The sequence below is a fragment of the Phoca vitulina genome, unplaced genomic scaffold (assembly GCF_004348235.1).
Source record: "Phoca vitulina isolate PV1807 unplaced genomic scaffold, GSC_HSeal_1.0 scaffold17, whole genome shotgun sequence".
Classification (NCBI taxonomy): Eukaryota; Metazoa; Chordata; class Mammalia; order Carnivora; family Phocidae; genus Phoca; species Phoca vitulina.
Window position 1 is genome coordinate 4,428,114 of NW_022589720.1, and position 25,980 is coordinate 4,454,093.

General features: G+C 46.0%; 1 long non-coding RNA gene across 1 annotated transcript in view; it reads left to right on the top strand.

The window, feature by feature from the left end:
- Positions 1 to 8,301, top strand: part of LOC116639127 — a 33,558-nt gene extending 25,257 nt beyond the window's left edge. Inside the window, exons 2-3 of the long non-coding RNA XR_004300770.1 lie at positions 1,978 to 2,305; positions 3,346 to 8,301. This is a non-coding gene — a long non-coding RNA (uncharacterized LOC116639127). The remainder of the gene's footprint in view (positions 1 to 1,977; positions 2,306 to 3,345) is intronic.
- The last annotated feature ends 17,679 nt before the right edge of the window (positions 8,302 to 25,980 follow it).

A 25,980-nucleotide genomic window follows, 5' to 3' on the forward strand; every position in this document is an offset into this window, starting at 1 on the left:
AGAGCTCAAACAGAAAAGAACGACTTAAACATACAAATCCATTGTAAGATGCATCTGGTTTTCAAAATGTTGAGAAGAATGCCACTGTGCATCTTTGAGCTGGGGACGCAGAGTGTGGGGGGCTAAGCCAGAATCCAAGGACCCGGTCCACTACTACCCAGCTGCTGTGTACCACATTCCCCTTGTTCTCTGTCAGGACACAAGGTGGTTTCCAGCTTGGGACCCCTGGTGCAAGAAATATCCAGGAAGAGCACAACCAGCTGATTCTCACATGCTCACACACACATCACACGTGTGGACCAGCAACAAGAGCCTCACAAAATCAACCTACATTTATCACTTGGACTGGCTTCTGATCTCTCCTACCCTGTAATCTAATGCCTTAAACATGCTCCATTTCTGCAAACACAGGTGAGTCACCACCACAGAATGAAGCCTCTGCCCCAGGAGAGTAGCTGCGAGTTTCAGGGTGGGGAGTGCTGATGGAGAAGGGGCAGACCTGAAATAAAACAGAAACTTTTACTTAATAGTCTCAGAATTGCAATTCGGGGAGCACAAGTTCAGGCAGCAACTCAAATTACGTCCTTCCGGGGAGCAAAAGCCAGGGGGTGTTAAAGACACAGGGGAACGCTCGTGTATGTTGTTTACAAAGAACTTTGGTCCATGCCGGGGGCCGAGGAGGAATCCTGGCTGAACATACTTGGCGGCTAAGGCTCTCAGTGAGCAAACGCCCGCTTCTATGGCAAGTGGCAGGTGTTCTGCAGAGTCCTTGGAATATTTGTGGTTCGGTCCATGGGTACATGTCCTCCACCTCGTGAGGACAGGCAGAAGGCCCACCTCCTTCATGGCTTCCTGGCTCCATTTGAAAGCCCAAGCGGTGGGCAGTAGGAGATAAAAAGGACGTTTGACAGAAGTGGCCCTATTCGATCTCACTTTTCACGAGCATGGGTGGAGACCGCAAGATGCCCTGCCGTAGAGGGGGCACCGTATCTAAAGAGTATTCTTGCTGCCAGGATGAGGGGATGCCTGGGTGCAAGACACTTGTTCACACTTGTTCACACTCACAGTGTGTGCCTCCTGTCCAAGATGCCGGGGACCTCCTGAAAGGGGCCAGGTCTCAGATGAGACAGCTGATGACTTCAACTTTCTGAGTTGAAGTCAAAGGTTATATTTACATACTTACTCCTCCCCACTCTCTTGAATCTTGAAGGCTTTCCATGGACTACCAGAAGTTTCCATACAATACGGGGATGGATTGACTGATCAGTTCCTGGTCACTCAAGGCCCTCTGGACACATCTGCAGGGGGGGTCTCGTCAGAGTGAGGGTGACAAGTGGGCAGCTATCTGCCCCGTTGGGCTTGCTTCCCAGCCTCCCATTTTTGGCAGGGGCTTGGTGGGGCCCGGGTGGTTCTGCACTGTTGTGAAACACTGGGAAACCTGGGAATGCTGGAAACGGCCCACGGCAGTACCAGAGCCCAAGGGCCGTGAGAGAACCCTTCACAGTGACTGGAGGAAAGTGGAGAGACTCCAAGCTGCTCCGTTCACCTCTCTCCACGTCCAAGGCTGACACATTTGGATGGAGAACTTTATAAAAAAGAAAGCAAGAGAGCAGTGATCTTACAGGTTACATTACACAAGACATCTCTCATGCTTTTCTATTTTACACTCAGAACAATCGTGGGACGCATGCACCTGCCTGAATTCACAGGGAAATAAGACCCAGAAAGGCCATGGAACTTCCAAATGTCACACAAGCCAAACGGTATTGGGAAGAGGATGGTCTGCAAATGTGTCCCTCAGGAGCATTGGGTCGGGTTTGCAGCAGGAAGGACTGGAGTGTTAATTCCAGCAGCGGTGTGAATCGAGAAGCTGCCCTGGGTTTGTAGCAGTGCTGGTGAACAGTGGTTTCTCATTTGGGATGGTGCATGCAGGGAATTCCCGAGTCATTATCTTCTAATGCACTGTATTCATTCCAGCAAGTACACCGGCCCGGGGCACCTGGGGAATGGATTCATGTCAGGTGACGTGATAAAGCCTGGTTTGACTGTCTTGCTTCTGTGATGAAAGGACACATGGCCCTCATGTATCCACAGTGCACCTGCTGCATGTGACTTTCATTAGGAGACCGGACACGCTGTGGATGAGGTGCTGCTGGACCTGCCCATGTAGCCAGCAGGTTACTGGAAGCGGTGCGGGGCATGGACCCCTGTGCATCAGCCGGGCCCCAGATTACAGCCCATCCATCCCTCAGGAAACGCTCTTCTCCGTTTCCCATCTTCAGTGGAACCATCTCGGGATACATGGGTGCGTATCACAGTAAAGCCTTAAACACCGCACGGATGTTGTAGGGTTTGCATCCTTTGAAATATTTGTGAAGTGAAGGGGTTTGAGTAAGGAATGAAGTAATGCTGACCTGATGCCCGATGAGGGAGATGGGGAATATTTTGCTTACTATTTTTACATAGAAATAAAATGTGGGGGAGATCGCACAATATCTGGGTATCCAAGGCGCCATCATCAAGGGGCGAAAATTAAAGAAAGAATAATATATTGGAAATAAGTTTAATACATCTAAGACCAGTGTGAACTGACGTCAATGGAAGCCCGAGGATGGGAGAGCAGAGTATGCGATAAAGGGGATGCAAGACCGCTCCATTTTCTTGTGTTATTTATAAGAGTGTCGCACATACAAACACACACTCATGGACTTCACAAAAAAATTGATGTGCTATCTCACTGATTTCCAGAGGCATGATTCAACATTTTTTACAAAACTGTATTTGAGAATTCAACACTTGATAAAAGGATTTTTATGGCAAAATTCTGTATTCATGTGATAGTAGTTTGCTTTTCTCACACTTTATCCCTTTCTGTCACTCACTGAACACACCAGACTTCTGATAAATTAAACTCCTATAATATGTACTTTTCTATAACATTATGTTTATTTTTCAGAGCTGCTGGGTCAATGACCCATCTCCACAGTTTAAAAAAAATAGATATGGTCTTCACAAAAAATATTAGATGATCCTAATCCACGTTGAATGCTTAGCATCTGCACTTCTAGATGTGCCGATGTCCTACAGACACGCATGTTGAAGGTGTATAAATGCCCAGGAAGACATGGGAAGAGGCACAGAAGAGACCCTCTCTTCCAGTTGTGTCTCTAGGTTTTCTAAGGAGTATAAATTCCATAAGAGCCCCTTTAGAGATTTATCTATTATTATCAATATCCATCTTAAAGAAATGTCAAACCATATCATTTTACCTGTTTCATTTATCAAAGCCTACCACTTACATTCTGCTTTTCTTTCTGTTCTTGTCAAATAACTTTCATTTTCCAGAAACATGTTAAAAGGACCGACGTAATATGCCAACGCAAAACACCGAGATGAGGCTTGAATTAGAATGTCAGCAATGATGTCGAAATATTACTCCAAGGACAGCTTGTGAAATAGGGAGACAGTGCAAACCGCCTGCCAGTCTGGCCAGCACCCACGTCTCGCCTCTGTCACAAGAACACAGGGGGGCTCACAGGGGCTCCATCTACCACTGTAGGGAGGAGGGTTAGCAAGCGCCCGCTGTTCTCGCCCACCGAGGTCAGCTGGGAGAAGACCACCAGCCTTCTCCTGACTAGTGAGTCAGCTGTGCCCGGTACTTGAGAACCCTCAGAGAAAGCCTGCCTCACAACACTAATAATTACAGTAATGGTGGTTCGGGCTGGTGGCCCCTGCTGGCAGGAGCTCTGAAGCCCTCGCCCTGCAAGGAAGCTCCACCTGCAAATGCTCCCCACAGCTGACCAGAAGTGAAGACGTGAACCACAGCTTTGCATCTCTGATTGTTCAAAATCACCTTCAACTTGCCATCCTTCATTAGGCTTTGCAGATTTAAATGTCCCCTATTCACCTAGTTTCTACTCTGGGAGCTAAGGGGTTTTGGTGTTGTTGCTTGCTTGTTTGTTTTGTAATAACTGTTGTAATAAGATAAGGATCTTTTCTAACCTATTGGGACATTGGAAGAATTATTTAGGACAATCGAATGGCAGAGCAGTCTATGCATAAGTAGGTGGCTGGTTAATATTTGCGATGTACTGAAGTCCTGCTTGGCTTCATTTACTTTATTTGAAATAAACTGCATTTCCATCGTCATCATGATGTGTGAAAACACAGCAGAGAGAAATGATTCTTTATCCTGATTCCTACAAAGGAGGTTTTGTAATAAATCTGAATTTCAAATGATTCCTCAAACACCTCTGATGGGGTTGGGTAGGGTCACTTATAAACTTGTAGAATTCACTTCAGGATGCACAGAGCACTTCGTTCTGAAGGAGAGAGAGGTATGAGCCCGGCTGACAGGTCCTCGGTCATTAACCTTGTGTTGGGGACTCTGAGATGCCAGCGTGGGATGAATTGCATGCCCAAAAAATATGTTGACGTCCTCATCCCAAATACCTATGGATGTGGGTTTATTTGAAAAGACGTTCTTTGCAGATGGGATCAAGGTAAGATGAAGCCATACCACATTAGGACGGCGCTAATCCAGTAGTGGTGTCCTTGGAAGAGGAGAGGAGACATGGACCCAGACACCGACAGGGAAAACGCCATGTGATGACGTGGCGGAGAGTGGCGTGAAGTGTCTGCAAGCCAAGGAATGCCAGGTTGCCCAGCAAACACTGGAAGCTAAGAGAAGGGGATGGAAGGGGCCTCCTCTAGAGCCTTGAGAGAACATGGCCCTGCCAACACCTGATTTTGAACTCATCGAAGCCCCAGAGCCCTCAAGCGGTCTTAAGAAATCTTAAGTTTCTCCCAGGAAAATCATGAGTATCAATCAGAGAACACAGCGTCCCTGACATGCAAGGAATCCCTGCCATTATCCAAGAACTGAGATTCCTAAGTTCACAGGTCAGGAAACACAACAGAGATCTGACAAGATCTTTTAAATTTATTTGTAACTATATTAAGAAAAAAGATCCATTTGCTTGTAGGCCAGTCCCCCTAGGGTGGAAGCCTCAGGCACATACGTGGAGCAATTAGGAGGTCAGTTGTCCCCCAGTAGCTATAGAAAGCCAGCCCTCCCTGGGCCTTTCCTCCTTGGTTTGCCAAGGGTCAGTGTGACTGTCACGTTCCTGGTGACTTTTGGAGACTGGCAGCTCTGAGCGGAAGTAGAAACTGAAGACATATCGTCAATGTCCTCTGGGAGGGGGATACCATCACCTTCCTGGGAGGGTTTGGCCTCTTGGGGGCGTCGTGGGGACATTCTGCAGGGTCCATTCCCAGGCTCCACCCTTGTCTGTCCTCTTCACAGACCTCCCTCCACTAGAAGAGTTTTGAGCAGGGAACGGTTGTGAGGATGCTTGTTGGAAACTAAAAAAGCCAGTTAAGCCAGAATGGGTGCACGTCCTGGGCACTGCGTCCTCTTCCACCAGCTGGCAGGTGAAAGCCAGGCTGCTGGGATGGGGAAGAACGTGCTCCTGAGCCTCAGCCAGTGACAGAAGATGTGGAAGGGCAGAGGAGCGACTGAGTGGATGAAGAGGTCAAGGGCTCTGTCTCTGCTGGAAGGCTCGTCTCTCCTCACCCCTCCATCCCGTTCACTCGCCCAGAGCTCTTCACAAGCCATGCAGGGGCAGGGAGACATGCGGCCTCGCCCGTGTCCGCACAGCATCTCATACCTCCCTTTGCTGGTGAACGACCTAACAGTGCTTCAGTCAGGTGTCTCCGCAGAGGCAGAACTAGGATGTATGCGTAGGTGTATTTTAAAGAATTCGCTCACGTGATTATGGAGGGGGGCATGGGGAGCCAGCAGGCTGGAGACAGGAGAGCTGAAATTCTGCTCCAGTCAGAAGGCTGTCGGCTGTTTAAGCAGGAAAAGCCCGTGTCACAGACGAAGTCCAGAGGCCACCTGCTGGAGGATTCGCTCTTGCTCAGAGGAGGCCAATCTTTTCCTTCTCTTCATGCCTTCAGCTGATCAGATGAGGCCCACCCACATGAGGCAGAGGGACCTGCTTTACTCAAAATCCACAAGTCACGGTTCATCTCATCCAAAAACACCCTCACAGAATAATGTTTGACAACAATGTTGCCATCCAGAATAACGTTTGATCAAGCATCTGAGCACCATGGCCTAGCCATGCTAACACATAAAATTAACCATCACACATAATTCATATATATTGTATATACACATGTCATATAATAGTTCCTATATAAACATCATCATATATCATGTGACATATATTGTGTATATGTATATATATAATTTTTTGCAATTGTTTTGGCTGTGAGTTTCTAGAAATTAGAAGATGAGACTTATTGCATCTTTATATTTTCCCTACATAGAGCTGTGGCCCAGTACCCAGTTGATGGTAAGTGTTTAATCAGTGTTAGGTGAGAGCAGGAGAGACTTTATAGCACACATGTGTGGTATCTTTGGACTGTCCAGTATTTACCACTTTGCCAGCCTAACCCACTCACTAAACAGCTGGTGACGAGCACCTCGGTTGGGCAATTTCACTTCACCCAAGAAACGACCATGTTGTTCTGCCCTTCTTGAAGGACAAGGATGCTCCCTGCTATTCACGGAGAACATTTCACTTTTCAAAGTGAAGTTTTCGCATCTCGTGCTCTGGTGGGATGTACCATTTTCCCACACAGATAAACAGGAGAAGTGAATTCATTATGAAGCTAAGCATGGAATGACAGATCAGTGGTAAAATGAGTATTTTTCTGGGATTACAATTTATTAACAGGGGAATGTACACCATCTTCTCTATGTGGAGGCCCCTGGTATTATGTGATGGTAGGTTCACATCCTGTTCATGTTGTTAAATCACTATTGGGCATTCCACTGGAGCGCAGGCTGAAAGTGGGCTGTACGTGCCATCCAGACTTTTCCCTGTGGCGGCAGGCATCCCCTCTGAGGAAAACAAGGAGAGAACCGTGTGTTTAGAGTTAATTACTCTAATACTAGAAGCCTGAGCAGACACACGGGGCAGTTGACATGTCCAATGTCTGTGGTTCCTTCTTCATCCATCTTTCAGCCAGAAAATGACAGTTTTCTTTTATCGAAGGTAGGAATTATATCTGTAGTCAGACTTCTCTCCCTTCCCACCAGACACATTCGCATGGAGTACTAGATTTCACCCTTAAATTTGTGGGCAATGGCCTCAGTGTACCCACCACCTACCAGAACCTACCAGAAAGCATCTGCACTCTCTGCTTGACCAAGCACAGAGCCCTGTAGACTGTCCTCTTACTTTCTCTCTTCTCTGTTAACCAGAGCCCACTTTGGAGAGATGATGGTGCTCAATGGAGCCTCCTTCCTCTGCTGATTTCTGGGCTGCTTTGCTCTTGTGCCATGTGGAGTGCTTCTAGAGTATGTGCAGAGTTCTCCTTCCTCATTTGTCTGTCCAGTCCAGCGCCCAGGGGAGGGCATGGGGTAAGAGGTCTGCAGGTGTGCCAGTGGGTGGAATTCAGGAGAAAAGTGAACCAGGCCCACCATAAGGTGCTTTTTGTTACAATCCATGCCCTGGTTTAGTGAGGGTATTTTAAGATGTTTTATGGTGAGGATCTTACAGTAATGCAATTTTAAGACAAAGAAGGAGAAGGATGTAGGGACCAAGGGCAGGCCACCCCAAAATGTGTCACTTTGGCATATTGATTATTTTAAGTAAGTCACTTAAGAAACAGCAAGGACACTCAGGTCCTCCTCTGTCCCCTTGAGAGCAGGAAGTAAATCTCCCATGTGAAAGGTACCCAACCCGGACAGATAGGAACTTCTAAGCCAAGAAAGCTGTAGAAACAAAACTTGTTATTTTTTTTTCTAATCTGCTACCTGTGCCCAAATTCTTCCTTGAATTCCTTACTAATTAAAGGTCCCAAACATCTGTCTTCTTTATCTTTTTAGTGCCTCACAATGTTATCTCTTTGTATAAAAAGTATAAAAACTATCTGCCTTGGCCACTTCTTTAGGTCTCAACCTCATTATTGGGCCCTGTGGACACATAATGAAACTTCGGGTTTTTTCTCCTGTGAACTTATGGAAATGTAATTCTTCATCCAGCTGGAAGATCTTGAAGGGTAGAGGAAGAATTTTTCCTTCCCTACAAGAAGGGGGAGAATAAGAAAGAGATGAAGGGGAAGGGGGAGAGAAAGAAAGAGATAAAATCTTTCTCCTGATTGAGTCAAGCTCCTTCAATCCTAAAGCCATCTTCTTCAAAGTGGAGTTAATGAGACATTCAGGAGCACAGACCTATTAAAAGCCCAACACTATTTTTCAGTATATTTTAAAGATGATGTCTTCTTTTTTTTAAGATTTTATTCATTTATTTGACAGAGGGAGACACAGCGAGAGAGGGAACACAAGCAGGGGGAGTGGGAGAGGGAGAAGCAGGCTTCCCGCGGAGCAGGGAGCCCAATGCGGGGCTCGATCCCAGGACCCTGGGACCATGACCCGAGCCGAAGGCAGACGCTTAACGACTGAGCCACCCAGGCGCCCTTAAAGATGATGTCTTAAAATTAGTCATCACTTTATATTTTACAAATCGCTTCTAAGGTCCTAATACCATCTGATGTTCATATCAATCTTGCAAGGTACAGAGGGAGGCATTTTTACTGTATCTGGAGACTTGGAAGTTATAAGAGGTTATTTCCAGGTGACATGTGCAGTGTGCTGCCTGGTGGGGACAAGTGTCTAATGTGTGGGCCTGGCTTGCATGTTTTCCATCACACCTACTGCCCGTGGGTCTTCCAATAGCCCAACCTCCTTAACATTCTGCTTTCACTGAAATATGATTGGTGAGGATAGTTTTATAAATCATGCTCACATGTGAAGTGTACCTATCATGGCGGGGGATTGTCCATGTCCTGCCCTCACCCAACTCGTAGGGCTGTGGGAGAGACAGAAAAACAACAACTACATTTAAAATGTCATTCAAACTAGAATAAAGACCAAAGAGGAGGAGCAAGTGGTCTGAGGGTGGAAATGTGTTTGGTGGTCAGGAGAGGTGGTGGGAAGCTCTTCTGAGAAGTGACATAGACCGGGTGTTAGTGCAGTTGGCTCTGAGCCCTCAGGGCCCGTGTCCCCCAGCCCCTCCCCAGGACTGTCCTTCCCAGCGTGCAGCACGGAAGGTGAAAGCTGCTGCAGGAGGCTGCCCCATGGCCCTGCACCAGCCGCGGCCAGCACCGGCCTGCTTAGGCAGCTTCCTCCCGCGACTAGCTGTAAACTGGCTTGAGTGTGACTCTGGGGCTGGCGACAAGGTGTGTATGAGTGACGTGTCAAAGACAGTAGTGAGGGGTCGTGACACGGCCTGAGGATGGAAATGTAGTCCCTGACGAAAGAGTTGGATCTGCCCTTCAGTGGGCAGAGAGGCACCACCAGCTCATAATTTAGAGGGAGACACGCACAGGTGTTTGGTCGAGTCGGATCTGCCTGGCAGCTGACGTGGGTGGGACAGAGCTGACAAGTGGAGAGCAGGACCCACGTAACGAGGTGCCCACCAGAGGCCAAGCCACGGAAGAGTTAGGGACAGCAGAGGGGAAATGTAGTGAATATTGGGAAGGTAAATTGGGGGGACGCGTTTATTGGCCGGATACAGGAGAAGGTGAAAAGATGGGCCACGGATGTGCCACAGATGGGAAATTGGGGTGACTAGTGGGGACAGCCTGTCAGAGAGCTCAGCAAGAGAGGGAAGATGGGCTCGGCTGCAGACATTTCGGGTTTGAGAAGCCTGTGCCTTCCCCGCGTGGTGCGAGCTCCAGCAACCAACGGGACCGTTGACTCCGAAGCCCAGAAGAGAGGTGCGAGCCACAGACCCAGACTTAGAGTCGGTGGCACTAACTCTGAGTTCAGTTATAAGCTGTGGGAAGCAGGAGGGATGACCCCGAGTGAGCTTGTGAAGTGAGCACAGAGGGAAGGGAATGCCACTATTTAAATTTGCAAGGAGAAGAGGCGCTCACAGGGAAACCAAGATCAAAGGGCTTGCAGACACAAAGAAGAGCAGAGTGTCATGTCCCAGGAGTGACAGGAGCAGAGAATCCCAAGCAGGATGGAGCGTTGAGCAGCGTCCACGTTAGCAAAGAACCAGCAAGCACAGGCGGAAAGGTCACCATCAGGGTTGAGAGCTACAAGTCCTTGGTGACTCTGCTGGAGGCCACTTGAGTGCCACGATGGAGTTAAGAGCTGGCCATGGACTGAGAAGTAAACAGAGGTGCTGGGAATAGAAAGAGAGGTCTGACAATGGAGGGATGGGAAGCAGGAGGAAAGACAGAAATGTACTTTCCTTTAACTCGTGACTGCATTCCCGTAACATTTAATGGTGTCTTCCGCTCTGTGACCCTGCAGATCGGGTGGGGTGGGCCGAGTCCCGGACGTTGTGTGCATGAGCTGTGAAGTCTGAGGGTCAGCAGGGAGACAGAGACAGCAGACTGTCTTCTTCATCACTGCCCGAGGTCAGAGCCTCTGGGACAAGGAGCCATCAACCGGGTTGCCCTGAAGGCACCCCTCCTCTACCCTACAAATCAGTGTTGGTTCGTTTTTGGCTTTGGTTCTGGGGAGTGTGAATGCCTTCATTCATGTTCAACACCCTGCCAACACCTTGAACTCAGTTCTTCTGGGCATCTTATGTTTATTCAGGGCTCTGCCTGGAATAAAAGTCCTCCCCTTCATTTCTCTGGTTGAAAGGGCAAATCAGACTTGATTTTCAGTAAGACACTCAGATATAAAAAGTCAAAGGGGAACAGTCAGTTGTTGTACCAATGCAGAATGCAAAAAATCAGAATTCTTGAGATTTTCCTATAAAATATATTATGTTTTGTACCACTTCATATTCATGCCACTGGAATCCAATTTTAAATCTGTAGTATTAGGATTTATGTGGGCTTTAACTACATAAATTTAGAATAAGTGGGATCTAGATTTTCTTTCATTAGAACATGATTAATTGTAGTCCAGGCAAAATGGGGGATCAGTGGGTGTCCTGAACCACCTCCTTTAGGAGGGTTTCATAAAGAAGGATGTCAGAGTCTGATTCAGTCCTTCTCTAGAGCCCCGGCGACAGTGCATTACCTCTTGACTCCCATGCCCCATCTCCAAGCCCGATCCTCGCCTCCCATCTGTGACACAGGATGCAACAGGCATCTGAAACCTGGGTCTCTTGCAGGAGGCGTCGGACAAATTGTCGCATGCATCCCCCGAAAGCAATGGCCTGTGACACCTAGGAGAGCAGATTAATGCAGAAAGCAATTAATCGATCTTGTGGTGGAATCAGAATGCGATGCAATTTTCAAATGCTAATTTTAAGTGCAACAGAAGCCATCTATAAATTTCCCTTTATGAATTTTACATTCATAATTTATGTCCTGCCAGGAATCTGGTACCTGTCTATGTAGTTAGTGTATAACGTAGAGGCTTCGAGAACGGAATTAAAAGGCAGAATGCACATACTTGACTTTTCCACCTCCAAAGCCCCTGGGATTTTTGGATTCAGTTTACAGTTCCTGAGACCAGGAATTCCAGGCCCTGCGGTTAGCAATGGAAGCCCAGTAATGGCCCTGTCTAGAATAGTTTTCAAGGGCATGTTTAGTGTAGCGTGTTCTGTTCTGTTCTGTTCTGTTCTGAGTTCTCTAGGACGGCTTCAGAGAGAGCGAGTTGCTGAAGGGGGAGCTCTTCAGTTTTAGGTCCTGAGCCAGGAACTGAAACGAGTAAGGGCAGTCCCTTGGGGATCCTACCTGCTGGTGGAGAGAGATGAGCACTGTATATAGAAATAGATCCTACCTGAGTGGTGTGTGACTTATTCTTTATTAAGGTAAAACAAACAACACAAAGAGCAACCGCCAGTATTTGATCCTTGTTCCTCAAAGTGAGGTCTGCAGACCAGCAGCATTAGCGTCTCCTGGGAGCTTTGTGAAAGATGCACTCGGGCCAGAACCCAGACTAACTGCATCAGAATCTGCTTTTGATAGGATTTGCATGCATGTTAGAGTTTGAGGAGCACTTGGTCACAGCATGTCTAAGACTGAGGCCAGGGTCCCTTGTGACAGAAGCCTGCGTCCCTGGGTGACACTCCCCTCCAGCCCACTCTTATGCCTGGTCTCTGTGCCCTTCACTAGCCCGCCTCAGTTTCTCCTTGCAGATTTCTTACACTATCTCCCCTCCAAGCACTGGACTTATCCCCAGTTTCTTCCTTTTCCTTTTGCTATTCTCACTGACTTCTGTGTCCCAGTGCAAATTCTTCATGCCTGTGCCTTTAGCACCCACAAGGGAAAGTCACAGGTACGCTTGAGAGCTGATTGGGGCCAGAACTGTGTGAAGAAGCATTACATAAATGTTGGCTGCCATTAAATATAATTGAGCACTTCCTTGTGTCAGCCCCTGTTCTAGAAGCTTTAGCTGGGTCAACTCATAAAACAACCTTCATAACAACCCCCTTATTTTCATCACTTTACAAATTAGGAACCTGAAGAAGAGAGAGGTTAAAGACACACTCAGGTCCTGCAGGGAGCACAGGGAGGAGGGAGGTGTCAAAGCCCCATTCCAGGACTCTGCGGCTTGCGTCACAACCACCCCACTGGCTCGCCTCCCCACGATGAATGCCAATGTGGCCCCAGCACAGACGGCCAGGAGCCCCAGGCTCACCACACAGCTTTCTGATGCACAGCTCAGGCACGTGGACCCATTCTAACCTGCTTGTTTCCCTCCCCAGGCCATCCCTGGCCATCCAACCTGTCTCTCAGACGCCATGCTTGACCTCCCACCCCTCCATCCCCGACTCCTTTGTCAAACATTTACTGTTTATTGCTCTCACTGTTGAGGGGCTTACGGGAGCTCCCCAGTGTGTGCCCTCCCCTCCATTTATACTCCCATGGCCTTAGGTCAGCCCCACATTTTGTTACCAACAACTTCCACAGCCTACTCATCCGTTCTACCCGGTTATAGTCTTATTTTCAAGTTCAGACATAGCCACAAAGTTAACACCGAGCCACCTCAAATGTGAATTAACGTAGTCCCTCCCTTGTCTAACAGAGTATCATTTAATGCAAGACAGGTCCAAGTTCAACAGTAATAGCCGTTATGGGACACTCGTGTGAACTTAACATACATGCTCACCATGAACACAGGCGAACTCCTCATATATGCGTACGTCCCAGATCTCTATTGCCATACATACAGAGATATAAGCACATGCATGTATCCCATGTAAACACATGCATACATCTCCTATATCTCTATAAACACACAGGCCATATTCCCGTAGGGACACAGACACGTATCCCCACGTATACACGTATGCATATCCCATAAAGACATATGCATATATCTCTACATATGTAGCCCTAAACCCCCAGATATACAAACACACAAGTCTATATGATCTATACCTGCATCCACATCCTGCACCTATATGATAGCTACCCTTACATCTATATCATCTATATATAGGCACATATTACCCTAGATACATCGTATGTACGTGGTCCTGCCAGCTGACTTGCCCACCAAAGTGCGAAAGTTCCAGAGGGTGATGCTGGGGTGCGCTGAGGGTCCCACAACTTTGTGCTCCATGATTGCCTGGCATTTTATTTCCATCACAAGTGGAACAGTGTTTCTGTCTCCTGAAGCTCTTCTGTATCCAGGAGCCCTCCTGACCTTTGTTCAGAGGAAAAATGACACATAGATTTTGGCGAAAATGACCCTGCTAAGTATGACCCCTCTGCATGTGAGAATTTAGTAATGAATACCAGGGATGATGAAGATGCAGCAGCTAGATGTGGCATTGATGTCAAATTCAAATATTTGCCGTATGTGTCCCTTGCTGGGTCCAGTGCCCACATCCATTCAAAGCACCACACTGCCCAACCCCACGCCTTCCACCCGCATGCCCACACCGGTCTGGGCTGCGCTTTCCGGGCCAGAGACACCGAGGGGCCCCGGATGTCCACAGCTGGGGTGTGCTGCCTTGAACCCCCATTAACTTCTAAGATGCTTATTTTTTGCATTTGTGTTGTTCAGATTACCAAATCATATAAGAAAAGAAGAAAATGTAATGGTTTTTATGTGTGTCAAGGGCTCTTGGCTTAGCTTGTCTGTTTATGTAATTTTGGACAAAAACAACCCAGCCTTCAATTATAATGATCTGTGTCATGAAAGAGGGCAAATTTGGGAGCCCTCATTCTCAAATAATGCTGTTTTGTTCCAGGGAAGAAATGAATGCAGGACTCTGGTGTATTTTCAAATAAACCAGTACTGAAAATACTGTTTTTGCTACAAGTTATATTTTAGGGGTATACGAACCAAGATGAAGTACTTGAAAATTTGGCACGATGATTATCTGAATAGCAAGGTGTTGGAGAGGGGGTGGTGGGGACATTGAGTGCATGAGAGAGGAAATAAGCAGTTTTTCTAAACAAACTCTGCAAGGCCATCAAGATGGGCAGTGGAGAGATGATGGCTCAGACACAGTAAAGAAGGAACAAAGTGGATGAAGCCATGAAACAGCAGAGCCCAGATTTTTATCCTCAACGTAAAACAGTCACTTGTACTTTTTTTGACTACACCATCCTAATTTTCTCCACAAAATAATTAGCTGCAGATATATTGTGATAACAAAACACTCATGTAATGTTTTATTTTATTTTTCCTCTATGCATTCTTTATTCAACACAGAAGCTTCAGGGATACCTTGTAGTCAAATAGATTATCCTAGCAAGTAAGCTGCTTCCAAGGAATAAATTGGATCCTTTTAGATGCTGGTGTCCTGTCAAGTAACCAACTAGCACAGTTGTTTATTGCATTCTCTATAAATACTCACTGGGTGAAGAAGATGCTGAGCTTTACATATCTAGGAGCACAGTGCTGTCTTATACTTCTGCGCTCTGTCCCCTGTGATGTCCTTCTGTTGGACAGAACCCAGTCATGGGCCACATCTAACAGTACACAAGGCTGGAAATTGTAGATGTGATGCATGCCACCAATGAAAGAGATGGATTTTGGTGAACAACAAGCAGCCACCACCACAGTCATCCATCTGAAGGTGTGCTGGGGATTTGGGAAGAAACAGAGCTCAATAAAAAACCATCGCAAGTCCTAGAAAGATGCCTCCGACTTCCAGGTCCTTTTGTGGGGTCTCAGGGGTATCATATCTGAAACATTCTAAGTGCCGGGTAATTATTACAAGTCTAACTATTTCATTTACCTTCAGCCAGATGACTGAGTCTGGAACTCAGAGACAAGGTCCAGACGGGACCTAGAAACATGGGAGTGATGATTGACAGTTAGGTGATATTTAAAGTCATGAGATAGATGAACTCATTTAAGCAAGAATTGCAGAGACAAGATCAGAAGGTGGAGGGCTAACCCCAGAGGCATTTCAATACTTAGAAGCCTGGTAGGGGAGGAAAAGTCAGCAAAAAGGTTGTAAAAGATTGCCACTGAGGACGGATGCAAAGTAGGGGTGTGTGTCTAAGAAAGAGACACTTTTCACTCATGCCCAGTGCTGCAGGCGTACAACAGTATGAGTGGAATTTGTGACTTGGAGATCATTGTTGACCTTGGGGAGACTGGGAGGGAAGCCTATTTGAAGTGGGATGGAATGACCAGGAGTTGAGAAAGCTCTTCTTATTCCTCTTCAATAGAACTTGCTCTGAAGTGTCTGCTTCTGCCCATTTTTTAACTTGATTATTTGTTTTTTGGGGCAGAAGACATGAACGGACATTTCTCCAAAGAAGACATACAAATGGCTAACAGACACATGGAAAAATGTTCATCATCATTAGCCATCAGGGAAATACAGATCGAAACCACATTGAGATACCACCTTACACCAGTTAGAATGGCAAAAATTGACAAGGCAAGAAACAACAAATGTTGGAGAGGTTGTGGAGAAAAGGGAACCTCTTACACTGTTGGTGGGAATGTAAGTTGGTACAGCCACTTTGGAAAACAGTGTGGAGGTTCCTCAAAAAATTAAAAATAGAGCTACCCTATAACCCAGCATTTGCACTACTGAGTATTTACCCCAAAGACACAGATGTAGTGAAAAGAAAGGCCATATGCACCCCAATGTTCATAGCAGCAATGTCCACAATAGCCAAACTGTGGAAAGAGCCGAGATGCCCTTCAACAGATAAATGGATAAAGAAGATGTGATCCATATATACAATGGAATATTACTCAGCCATCAGAAAGGATGAATACCCAACTTTTACATCAACATGGATGGGACTGGAGGAGATTATGCTAAATGAAATAAGTCAAGCAGAGAAAGTCAATCATCATATGATTTCACCTATTTGTGGAACATAAGGACTAGCATGGAGGAAATTAGGAGAATGAAGGGAAAAATGAAGGCAGGGAATCGGAGGGAGAGATGAACCATGAGAGACTATGGACTCTGAGAAACAAACAGGGTTTTAGAGGGGAGGGTGGTGAGGGGGGTGGGTTAGCCCGGTGATGGGTATTAAGGAGGGCACGTACTGCATGGAACACAGGGTGTTATACGCAAACAATGAATCGTGGATCACTACATCAAAAACTAATGATGCACTATATGGTGACTAACATAACATAATAAAATAAAGTTAAAAAAAACAGTCTGCTTCATGGCACATTGGTGGTTCACCAGCTTGTTCCCTCAAAACAGCAGTTGTACACTGGAAATTTCTTAAAAAGCTTTGTCAGCCATGTGAGAGGTGGTCTTCATTTTAAATTCTGGAAGCCCATGATTGGCAGCTTTTCTTTATTCTCATCATACATTACCATTTACACTAACCAAAACACTCATCTTGGCAGAGAAGTAAATTGCCACTTTGGAACATGAAAAACAGGCAGACATATAAAATGTGAATAATCGTCATTGTGAGTGTGGTAAGTACCGTGTGATTGGGTGAATAAGGCAATTTGCATCCTGTTATGCCTCCCTCCTTTTTGCTTTCTAATTATCAAAGCACTTTTTAGATTATTAACGCTGCCAAGTACAAATTAGAGGAAAACTCTCTCCCAATTGCATGGACTCTACGAAATCCCCATCCCCAGGCTCCAAATCAGAGTTTTCTAGGTGAAAATAGTCTTTTTTTTTTTTACTTTGCCCCTCAACTTTATTCCAAATTCATCCTAACCTCAATCTATTCATAAATCCCACTAAATGCATGTGTTTGAAACAAATAAACAAATTTAATTTACCCTGAATTCCTTGATTGTGGAGTAAGTAAACATACCTCTTTCTTCACACTCTGAGGATGGGAAAATGGCATAAAGGTGATAGTGTAGAATGATTCCAAAGATGGTAAGTTACTGTGATGATACGGGACCTATATAGCATGAGATAGTTGGGTCATTTAAGGGTTCTTCCTCAGTCTCATTAATGAACTGAGGATACTTTAGAGTCTCCTAAAAGACATTGGAGAGCTTCTTAGGGTTTGAAGACATCAGAAGACAAGATCAGGGAAAGGAGGAAAACACAGGAGTAACCCCAACACTCAGGACAAGGTTTTGTCTCAAGACATTTTCTGACTAGTAAAAGTGGACTAGTGATTTGAACCCAAGGAACAGAAATGGTGGAAAAGAGTAGAGGGTCCCCAAAGTAGGCATAGCTTTAAGATCTTCAGTAGGGATCTCCAAAGTGGCATGGGCAAGGAGTAAGGGCAAAGCGGAGTAGACCAAAGTTTTCAAAGATTCCAGAGAGCAAACCAATATCAAGAAAGAAACACTTGGCTTATCTCAAGGTTGAACAACAACAAAACATTATAGTAATATTTTTGTCCACTTAATATAAATTTACAAATATATTGGTATAAATTTTTTTTAAAACACACAATTTTAAGAAATAACATAAGAAACAGAAATAAGAATAGTCCTCTATCATTTAATCCATAATTAAAACTTTCTCTAAAAGAACTCTAGGCACAGCTGACTTCATCAGTATATTCTAAAAGCATTTGAAGTGTAATAACACCAACTTTGCAGAAAATCTTCCAGAGAAGAGGAAAAGGGGAAACAATATCCAATCAATGTAGAAAGCTAGCCTAAACTTGATAATAAAAGCTAAAAAGGACATTTCAAGAAAGGAAAATTACAGATCAATTGTCTCATAAACATAGGTGAAAAACCCTAACATAACATATTAGCTAGCTAACTGGTTTGGTAGATATAAATAAGTAGAGAGATATACCAGATCAATGCATTAGAAAATTCAATATCAGAAAAACAGCAATTTCCCCAAATTGATCTATAAATGTAATGCTCTCCCAATCAAAATCTTACAGACAAGACATTTTGTAAACTGACCCATTGTCTGTGACTGGGAAGTTGGGGAGCGTGGAGGACATGCCCAGGAACAGCTAGTGCTTTGGCAGGTTCTCTGGATGGCCCCTAGCAGTGACTGGACATCAGTTTATGTTAATGGAAAAGAAATGTACTTGACAGTGAATGTAATGACTTTATTCCCCCTCGCCAACCTTTGGATCACTGGGACCCCTTCTAAAGTTACCATATGAAGGGGGGTCTGGTTGTCCTGGGGGCAAGGGGATTGGCCCAGCTGGGGCTGCACTATCTAGCATCCAGTCCTGCTCCTACCCCAGCCCTGCGGTGACTCCCCAGCCTCAGATAAGGACGGGCCATCGCTGGCTCCCCATCACAGAGCAGCATGTGGGAGGGGCCCTCCCATTCCTGGAGCTAGACAGAGTGAGCTTTCTGTCGTCTGCTTCATTCTCTATGGTTGTGTAGCGGGCCAGACTCAGGCCCAACATGTGGGGTCAAGGACTCCCCCTCAGATTGAATCCCTACTAAATCCAGCTATACTAAGTAAATCCAAAATAGACTTTATAACATTTTGGCATATTTTTACAAAACAGTTGAAATCTTCTTATTTCCTAATACTTAAGGGAAAAAAAAACTTGAAAAATGTGGAAATACATAGAAACTCCTCTCAATAAATAGTTACTGAGCAAGAACGCTGCACAAACTATTGAAGTTTCCATGTGGAATGAGACATCTCACTCTGAAGTAAGCATCCATAGTGAGGTGTGTTTGGTCCAGATACACAGTAAATATTTATGTGAACGTCACATGTACATGTATGTATATATATGAATAGGTGCAATATTTATATATTGCCCCATTATTTCAGTTATGCCATTTTTATAGTTCTGGATCAGAATTTGTCCCCTGAACGTACAATCTTCATTTAACTCGATCCACCAAGAGCCTCTGGAAACATTCAAAACAAGACTGTTTTTCATTATTTTGTTTGTTTTGAATGTGTAACATCAAACCATACTTTAGATGTTTAGAAGCCAAAACGCAACATTAACTTTCTTTTATAAATGCATGATTTTTTAAAAAGAAAACACATACTGGGTGCCACGGAAATCTATAAAATCAACATTCTCACTAACCAATTTTTATGCACTTACTGACCTTAGAAATAGGCTAAGATGTCATCCTGTTCGTATTTCTCTGCATTTAGCTTCCTCTGCCGCTCTGTGTTACTTCCGAGTGGTGATGCATCAGGCCTATCACTGCATTTTGTAAGGGCTCCGGAACTACACAGGCCATGAGGCACGTGGGAATTACTGATGGATAAGAATAGATAGTGTTTTGTGACTTTTTTTTCCCCTGAGTGAGGGTGCTGAGTTAGTCAGTGGTCTCCAGAGAAAGAGCACAAATAAGATGTGTGTGTATGTGTGTATAATATAATATGCTATATATAAATAATATATAATGTTACATGTAATATGTTTTAATATGTTATATATAAATATTATATATTTAAATATATCATATATAAATAATATATAATATATTTTTTATATTTTTAATATATAACATATATAAATAATGTAATTAATAAGTAGTTAGTTAGTTAAGAATTGGCTGATGGGATTATAGAGACTGGCAGGTCCAAAATCTGCAGAGTGGGCCAGCAGGCTGGAGACCCGGGAAAAGCTGATACCACAGTTCCAGCTCTTGTCCAAAGGCAGTTATAGAACCAGGAAGAGCCAGGGTTGTAGATGAAGTCCAGAGGCCATCTGCTGGGGAATTCACTTTTCCTCAGGGGAGGCCTATCTTTTCCTCTATTCAGGCCTTCAACTGATCAGATGAGGCCCACCCACAATATGGAGGGCAACCAGTTTTACTCAAAGTTCAGTGACTTAAATGTTATTCTCATCCACAACACCCTCACAGACACTTCCAGAATAATGTTTGACAGATATTTGGGCATCCCATATCCCAGAGAAGTTGACACATAAAATTAACTGTCACAAGTACATAAATTCATTTCCAATCATCTTTAATATAAAAATCCTATGCATTATAATTCTGCTGCCTATTAGCCATGTTTTCCTGCCTACTAAAATGAAGAATGAAAGAGGAAAGATATAAGACAAAGCAAAGCTCTCCTCTCATTAGATACATTACAAAAAAAAAAAAAAAAAGTGGATTTAGGGAGGTGGGCCTAGTCCTTAGCATTTAATCAAAATCCAGTGGTTAAATTAAAGTATATCTTCATGGAAAACTCTGTACAAAGTTATTTTTCCTTAGTAAGGAATTCTACAATCATAAAACAGATGGTGCTTTGTCTGCCTTCAGGGAAGGGTTGTTTGTGAAAGTTTGAAAGTCATGTAAGAGACAAAATGGATCTATCAATTGACCCTAGTCCTGAATCACCACGAACTTGTAAACCGTTTTGACAAACACCACCACGTTTTCCAATATAATGCTTTAAGGAAAATATTAATATACACATTATATATTTACACATTGATATACGGCTAACTAGAAATCAAAGAATGGCAGCCCCAGGGTCTGACTGAGCTGTACTCTCATTCATCTGAGCATCTCAGTTGAAGAACGGAGTTTCCACACAACTGAAAGAAATGGTGAGAAACAATCGGTGGGATCAAGAATGATGAGAAAGTGGACTTTGGATTACTTGGCTCAGCAGGATAGATTATCATGCAGGCGTTCGTTGGACACACATCAGTACACGCCTTGAATCAGACCTGAAGACAACAGTGGGTCTCTGATCTCACAACTGAAGCTGCCCCCTGCTTGTCCCTGGACCAAAGCTCTTCTAAGAGGCAATAGGGTAGAGTTCTTCAACTGGAGTGAAAACACAGAGGTTTAATAACGCGTACAGGGTCACACCACAAAGCCAAAAATAAAATACAATTCTTGAGTTTCACAGTCAGCGTGGTCCCCTCCACGTGATGTGGGCGTGGGCGCACCAAGATGCTGCCATATTTACCACCTTCCACCCAGCAAGAAACAAGTATTTATTGCCATCGTCCTGTGGCAAGGGACCCGCTTCCTTCCTGCGTGCCAGAAATTCGACGGATGGCGTTTTGCCCCGTGGCTTTTGCCACCATCAGATATGTCAGCCTTCCTCTGGCGCTGCCTGAGCCGCACAAACTCAGTCCTCCCTGGGCCCTTGCTGATCCTTAGCTGATGGCAGCCTCCGCGCTCTACTTAGAGATCGTAGCGATGCGACAGGAAGCGGGTTATTCATAACCCACTTTCCTCTGATGCTGTGCAAGTGGCTTTGGATTCTGAGGTCTATATGGAGTGACACTGATGGATAGCTAAGAGAGCTGACAATTGTTTTAGCACAAAGCAAAACTCTAGGCTCCTTCATGTTTTCTGAAAAGTCATTTTAAGGGAGTGAGAGGTGAGGGGTAATAGAATGAATTTTCACATTAGGTGCAAATCCGGAAATGGCTTTCTACTGCCAAGATCCAGAAGTGATGTGTGATACAAAAGGCATGAAGTCAGATTTTCCACGGTTTAAAGGTGGAAATATTCTCTGAGTGTCTCAGTTTCATAAAAGGGAATTGTACTTTTTATCAGATAGGCTACATTTTGCGATGTTTATTTTTTTGATGTTTGATTATTCGGTCTAGCACTTTTCTGTTTAGAATTGCAATTTGACACGTGGTTATGAAATGTAGCTTTCCTTTCAGGGAGAGGAAGACACCCACATTAGCTTCATTCTCAAAGGATCCAAGCAGCCTTCATATTTATCTTATCAATCAATTGTTGCAGCCCCTGAGGATCAAAACACTGACAAAAACAGGTTACTGCATGGGGAAGAATCTCAATCCTAGAAGGAAGAGCCTTGGAGCATGGAATGATCCCCAAGCAAGGAAAATAGGGTGACCAAAGAGAAGAAGGTCATGGAGACAAAACCCTTATGCCATGATCCTTTCTGGTCCTGTGTGCTGTGCACCCCAGACCTGTTCACTAAGTGGACCAAGGCTGTTTGATAGGAAGGGGATCCAACCAAGTATACTGGTTCATCTGTGAACAAGAAATCCAGGTCAGCAAAAGGACTGATGGGACATGCAGGTCAGAGGTGATCCCACCTGGGACTCGGGGGGAGGAAGCATGAGGCCTATTCTGGGTGCTTGGCATCGTGGGTGCCTCAAGGGGCTCCAACAATTTTCCCAAAATACCCACTACAGGCAAGAGAGAAAACTAGGGCACACCTGAGACCTCAAAACTGTGGATTTGCCTTTTGGCCTTGGCCTTGGCCTGACTCTGGGCTTTGTCTGCAGTGCTGGACGAGACAGGATAGGGTGAAGGATTCACATGGGGAGCTGGCAGGACTGGGAACATTTTTTGTTGAACTTGCCCTGGAACATAGTCAATGATTCTACTTATAGACAACAATTCTTAAGGAGCTATCTGTCCCAAAGCCCATGCCTTATTCACCACCTTCAAGTTATCCTGGCCTGCTGAGGACTCCTGAGGTGTCCCCTCTGCTCAGCACCTGCCCAGGTCAAGAGGAATGAGGGGCAGGCTGAGCCTGTGCACCGTGCCTCCCCCCTGCACCGTGAAGCCCTAAGTGCCCCCGCAGGAGCATCCAGAACATAGGGTCTCAGAAGGACTGGGGTACCTGCATCCCAGCATCTAGCTGTGCTTTCCCAAGTCAGAGGGGGCAGGGCGGGCAGTGGCCCCAGTGTCTGACTGGGATGCCGGGATGCTCTCTGGGAAGTAGGATGAGAGAGACAAAGAAGAAATCCGCTCATATTACCACCAACTGCTTGGCACACATTCCCTCCATAATCTTCGCAACTCTGAAAGGTGTGCTCTATCTTTACCCCCACTCTACAGCCGGGAAACGAGATGAGGTAGCTTTCCTGAGGTCACACAGCTCGTCTCCAGAGCTCAGCATCCCGACCACGGCTGGACATGTCCCTCATGCTGGGGTTACCCCAGCAGCTGTGACGGGAAAACCGCTTGATGAGTGGGGGGCGGGGGCACGCTTGCTCTATCATGTTGGCTCTCAGGATGTCTGAATTTCTGATAGTGATTTTTTTATTACTCCTTTTGTTTTTATTTTTTATTAATGATTTTACTATTGTTTGACTTATTATTCATTTGGTCACATCTCTGTTTGGTGATCAGATTATTCATTTAAGCATTCGCTTATATTGGATTTTACTCTTCACTTCCTTGCGGCAATAGTAGTTTTCCTTGCAGGTCAGATCCTGATTTATTGTTCCCACAGACACCTTTAGGCCCTGCTTCTGAGACCACCATTGATCTGTCCAATTTCACCAGCTTCCTTCTCCTTCCCCCTACCATCTGGGCTGCAGAGAACAAGGTATCTCACTAGAGCTAGGACCCACACCCCAGCCCTCCCGCAAATGCTGCCAGTTTAGGGTCCTGGGAGTCACCTGGCTCACGGGCTGCGTGGGTGCATGCAGATCACCATGAGTGTCTAAGACGAGAGAAGTCGGCATGTTTATGGTGTATCTAGCTGCACTCTGAAATCGAGGGAGAGGTGTCTGCGGAACAGAGGTGATGGACTGGTGGCCTCAAGGATGTGGTACGGAGATGCATCAGGGGAAAGCTAAAGTTTCGCAGTCTGTCTCACGGGGAATCTCCAGGAGCTCTTTCCACACAGACTGGAACCAGAAGGAAGCATCCCAGAAAGGCGCTTGGACCTTTTCAGGGATTTTCATCAGAGCTTGACGCTCCAGCCGTGAATGTGGGTCCGGGGCTCTCCGTGGGGACCCCGGGCAAGGCAGCGGGGCAGCAGCTTGAGGCCTGTGAAATCCAGTGTCACATTTCAGGCATGTATTTTCCTAACAACAAACAAACACGAAGAAAAAAGTAATTAAAAAAAAAAAAAAGACTAGTTTTGCTGGAAATTGCTTTTCAACAACTGTGGAGAGAGGCTCCTACCGGGTGTGGTGTTATCTCATTTGATTCCAGAACCAAGGATGTCTGTTCCCGCACCACCAGCAGGAGATGACAAAGAGAAGGTGGCAGCCGGTCCCGGATCTGCAGGCTGCTCGTGGGGGTGAGGGCCCCCCCATGCCCAGGAGTCACTTTCCGGGCCCCAGGGCAGGAGGGGAGTGAAGGCGCAGGGAGCCCAGGCGGGAGGTAACGTCACGGATCTCAGGTGTCCCACTCAGGCCAACGGGATAATTGTCAGGCATGAAAAGGGCCTCCAGCTTCAAAGTGATTAGGATGTAAATCTTCCATGAGATTTCTTTTCATTTTCTGTCGCTGGATTTAAAAAGCAAACTAACCTCACCATTAACAGGGCCCTGTGCCTGCAGTGCTCTCAAGCTTTCCCCCCCGACCTCCCTCTTCCTTCTCCTGGATCGCTCTGTGCTTCCCCTTTGTCCACCTGCGTCCTGCGTCTTTACCTCCTGCCTCCGGCGGGCGGGTCCTTCTGCAGTGGGGGGTCCGTGTTTGGTCTGAGTCCACCTCTCCTGGCGTGCCGCTTGCTGGCAGGTGCAGCGGATATTCTGGTTAGATCCGAGCGTCTGCGCCCAAACACTGTGCCCGCGCCAAGGACCCCCGCCGCCGCTGGCTCCTTTCATCACTAGTTGTCCCCTGGGCCCTGGCTCTCTGCACTACAGGTTGAAGCTGCTTTGTCACCCCTGTGCTTTCCTGTGATATTAGTTTCTTCTAGAACAGACGTCTGGACGGCTTTTCATGAGCAGCCCAGAGCGCTGCCTCGGAAAGCCTGTGGTGGTTTTGGGGACCGGTTCCTGCATCATCCGCCTTCAGTGCCTCAGGGACCAGCGAGCTTAGCCTGCTGGACGCACTGCACTGCGAGCTGCTGGAGGGCAAGGGGATCCTTCTGGGTCCAGATCCCCAGCAAGGAGTCTAGAGTGTCAGAAGCATTCAAGGAACGTTTGCAAAGTGGCTGAATTAATAAATCAGTTTCTAGACGAGGGCACCTCTGCCCACATGCCCTCAGCCACAGTGGTTTTGTTGGTGGTGATGCGGCTCTTGGAAGGGCTGGAAGTTTGGCTTTAATGCCTTCTCCATCAGTTTGGTGATTACGTGCTCCCCCCAAGTGCCTTCCCAGGCACCACCGGGTGAGGGCGCCGTGCCCTCCTCCTACAGTCTATGTAGACAGAGTGGTGGGCAACAGTGGTCCGTCACTGTGTCTCGGACATGAATCTTGCTGTTAGCAATTGCATGAGTTTGGACAAATTGTGTAATCACTAAGCCCCAGCTGCAAACTGTAAAAGGTACAACTATAAAAGAGAGACCATAATAGAACCAGTAAGATAAGGCATAGTAAAGCAGTTAAAGTACCACCAGAATGCGGTGCTCACCAGCGGGGCTTGCCCATTATTAGCTGATTTTATTATTGTTGCTAGAGTTGTTACCATTACTGTTATTCCTCCCACCCCACTGCCGTAGAGCCCATCTTATTCTTGCTGATGTAGCAGTGGGGTCCCTGGGCTACTTTGGAAGGGTCTGCCCACCCTTGTCCAGCCTTAACTTCGCAAGAGCTGAATGCAAGCAGAAGCAACTCAGACCTGCAAAGGAAAGCTCTGCACTCTGAAGGTTCTGGACTGTTCACTCAACATCAGTCTTCCTACTGTGTTCTCTTTACCTTTCAGCATCATCTCAATGTTTGGGGACACTGCGACCCACTTTAAGGTGACATCTACTCAGATCTTTCCCAAGCAAGGTGTGATGGGCCCCACGGTGGCCTCCAGGAATTTCATGTCCTC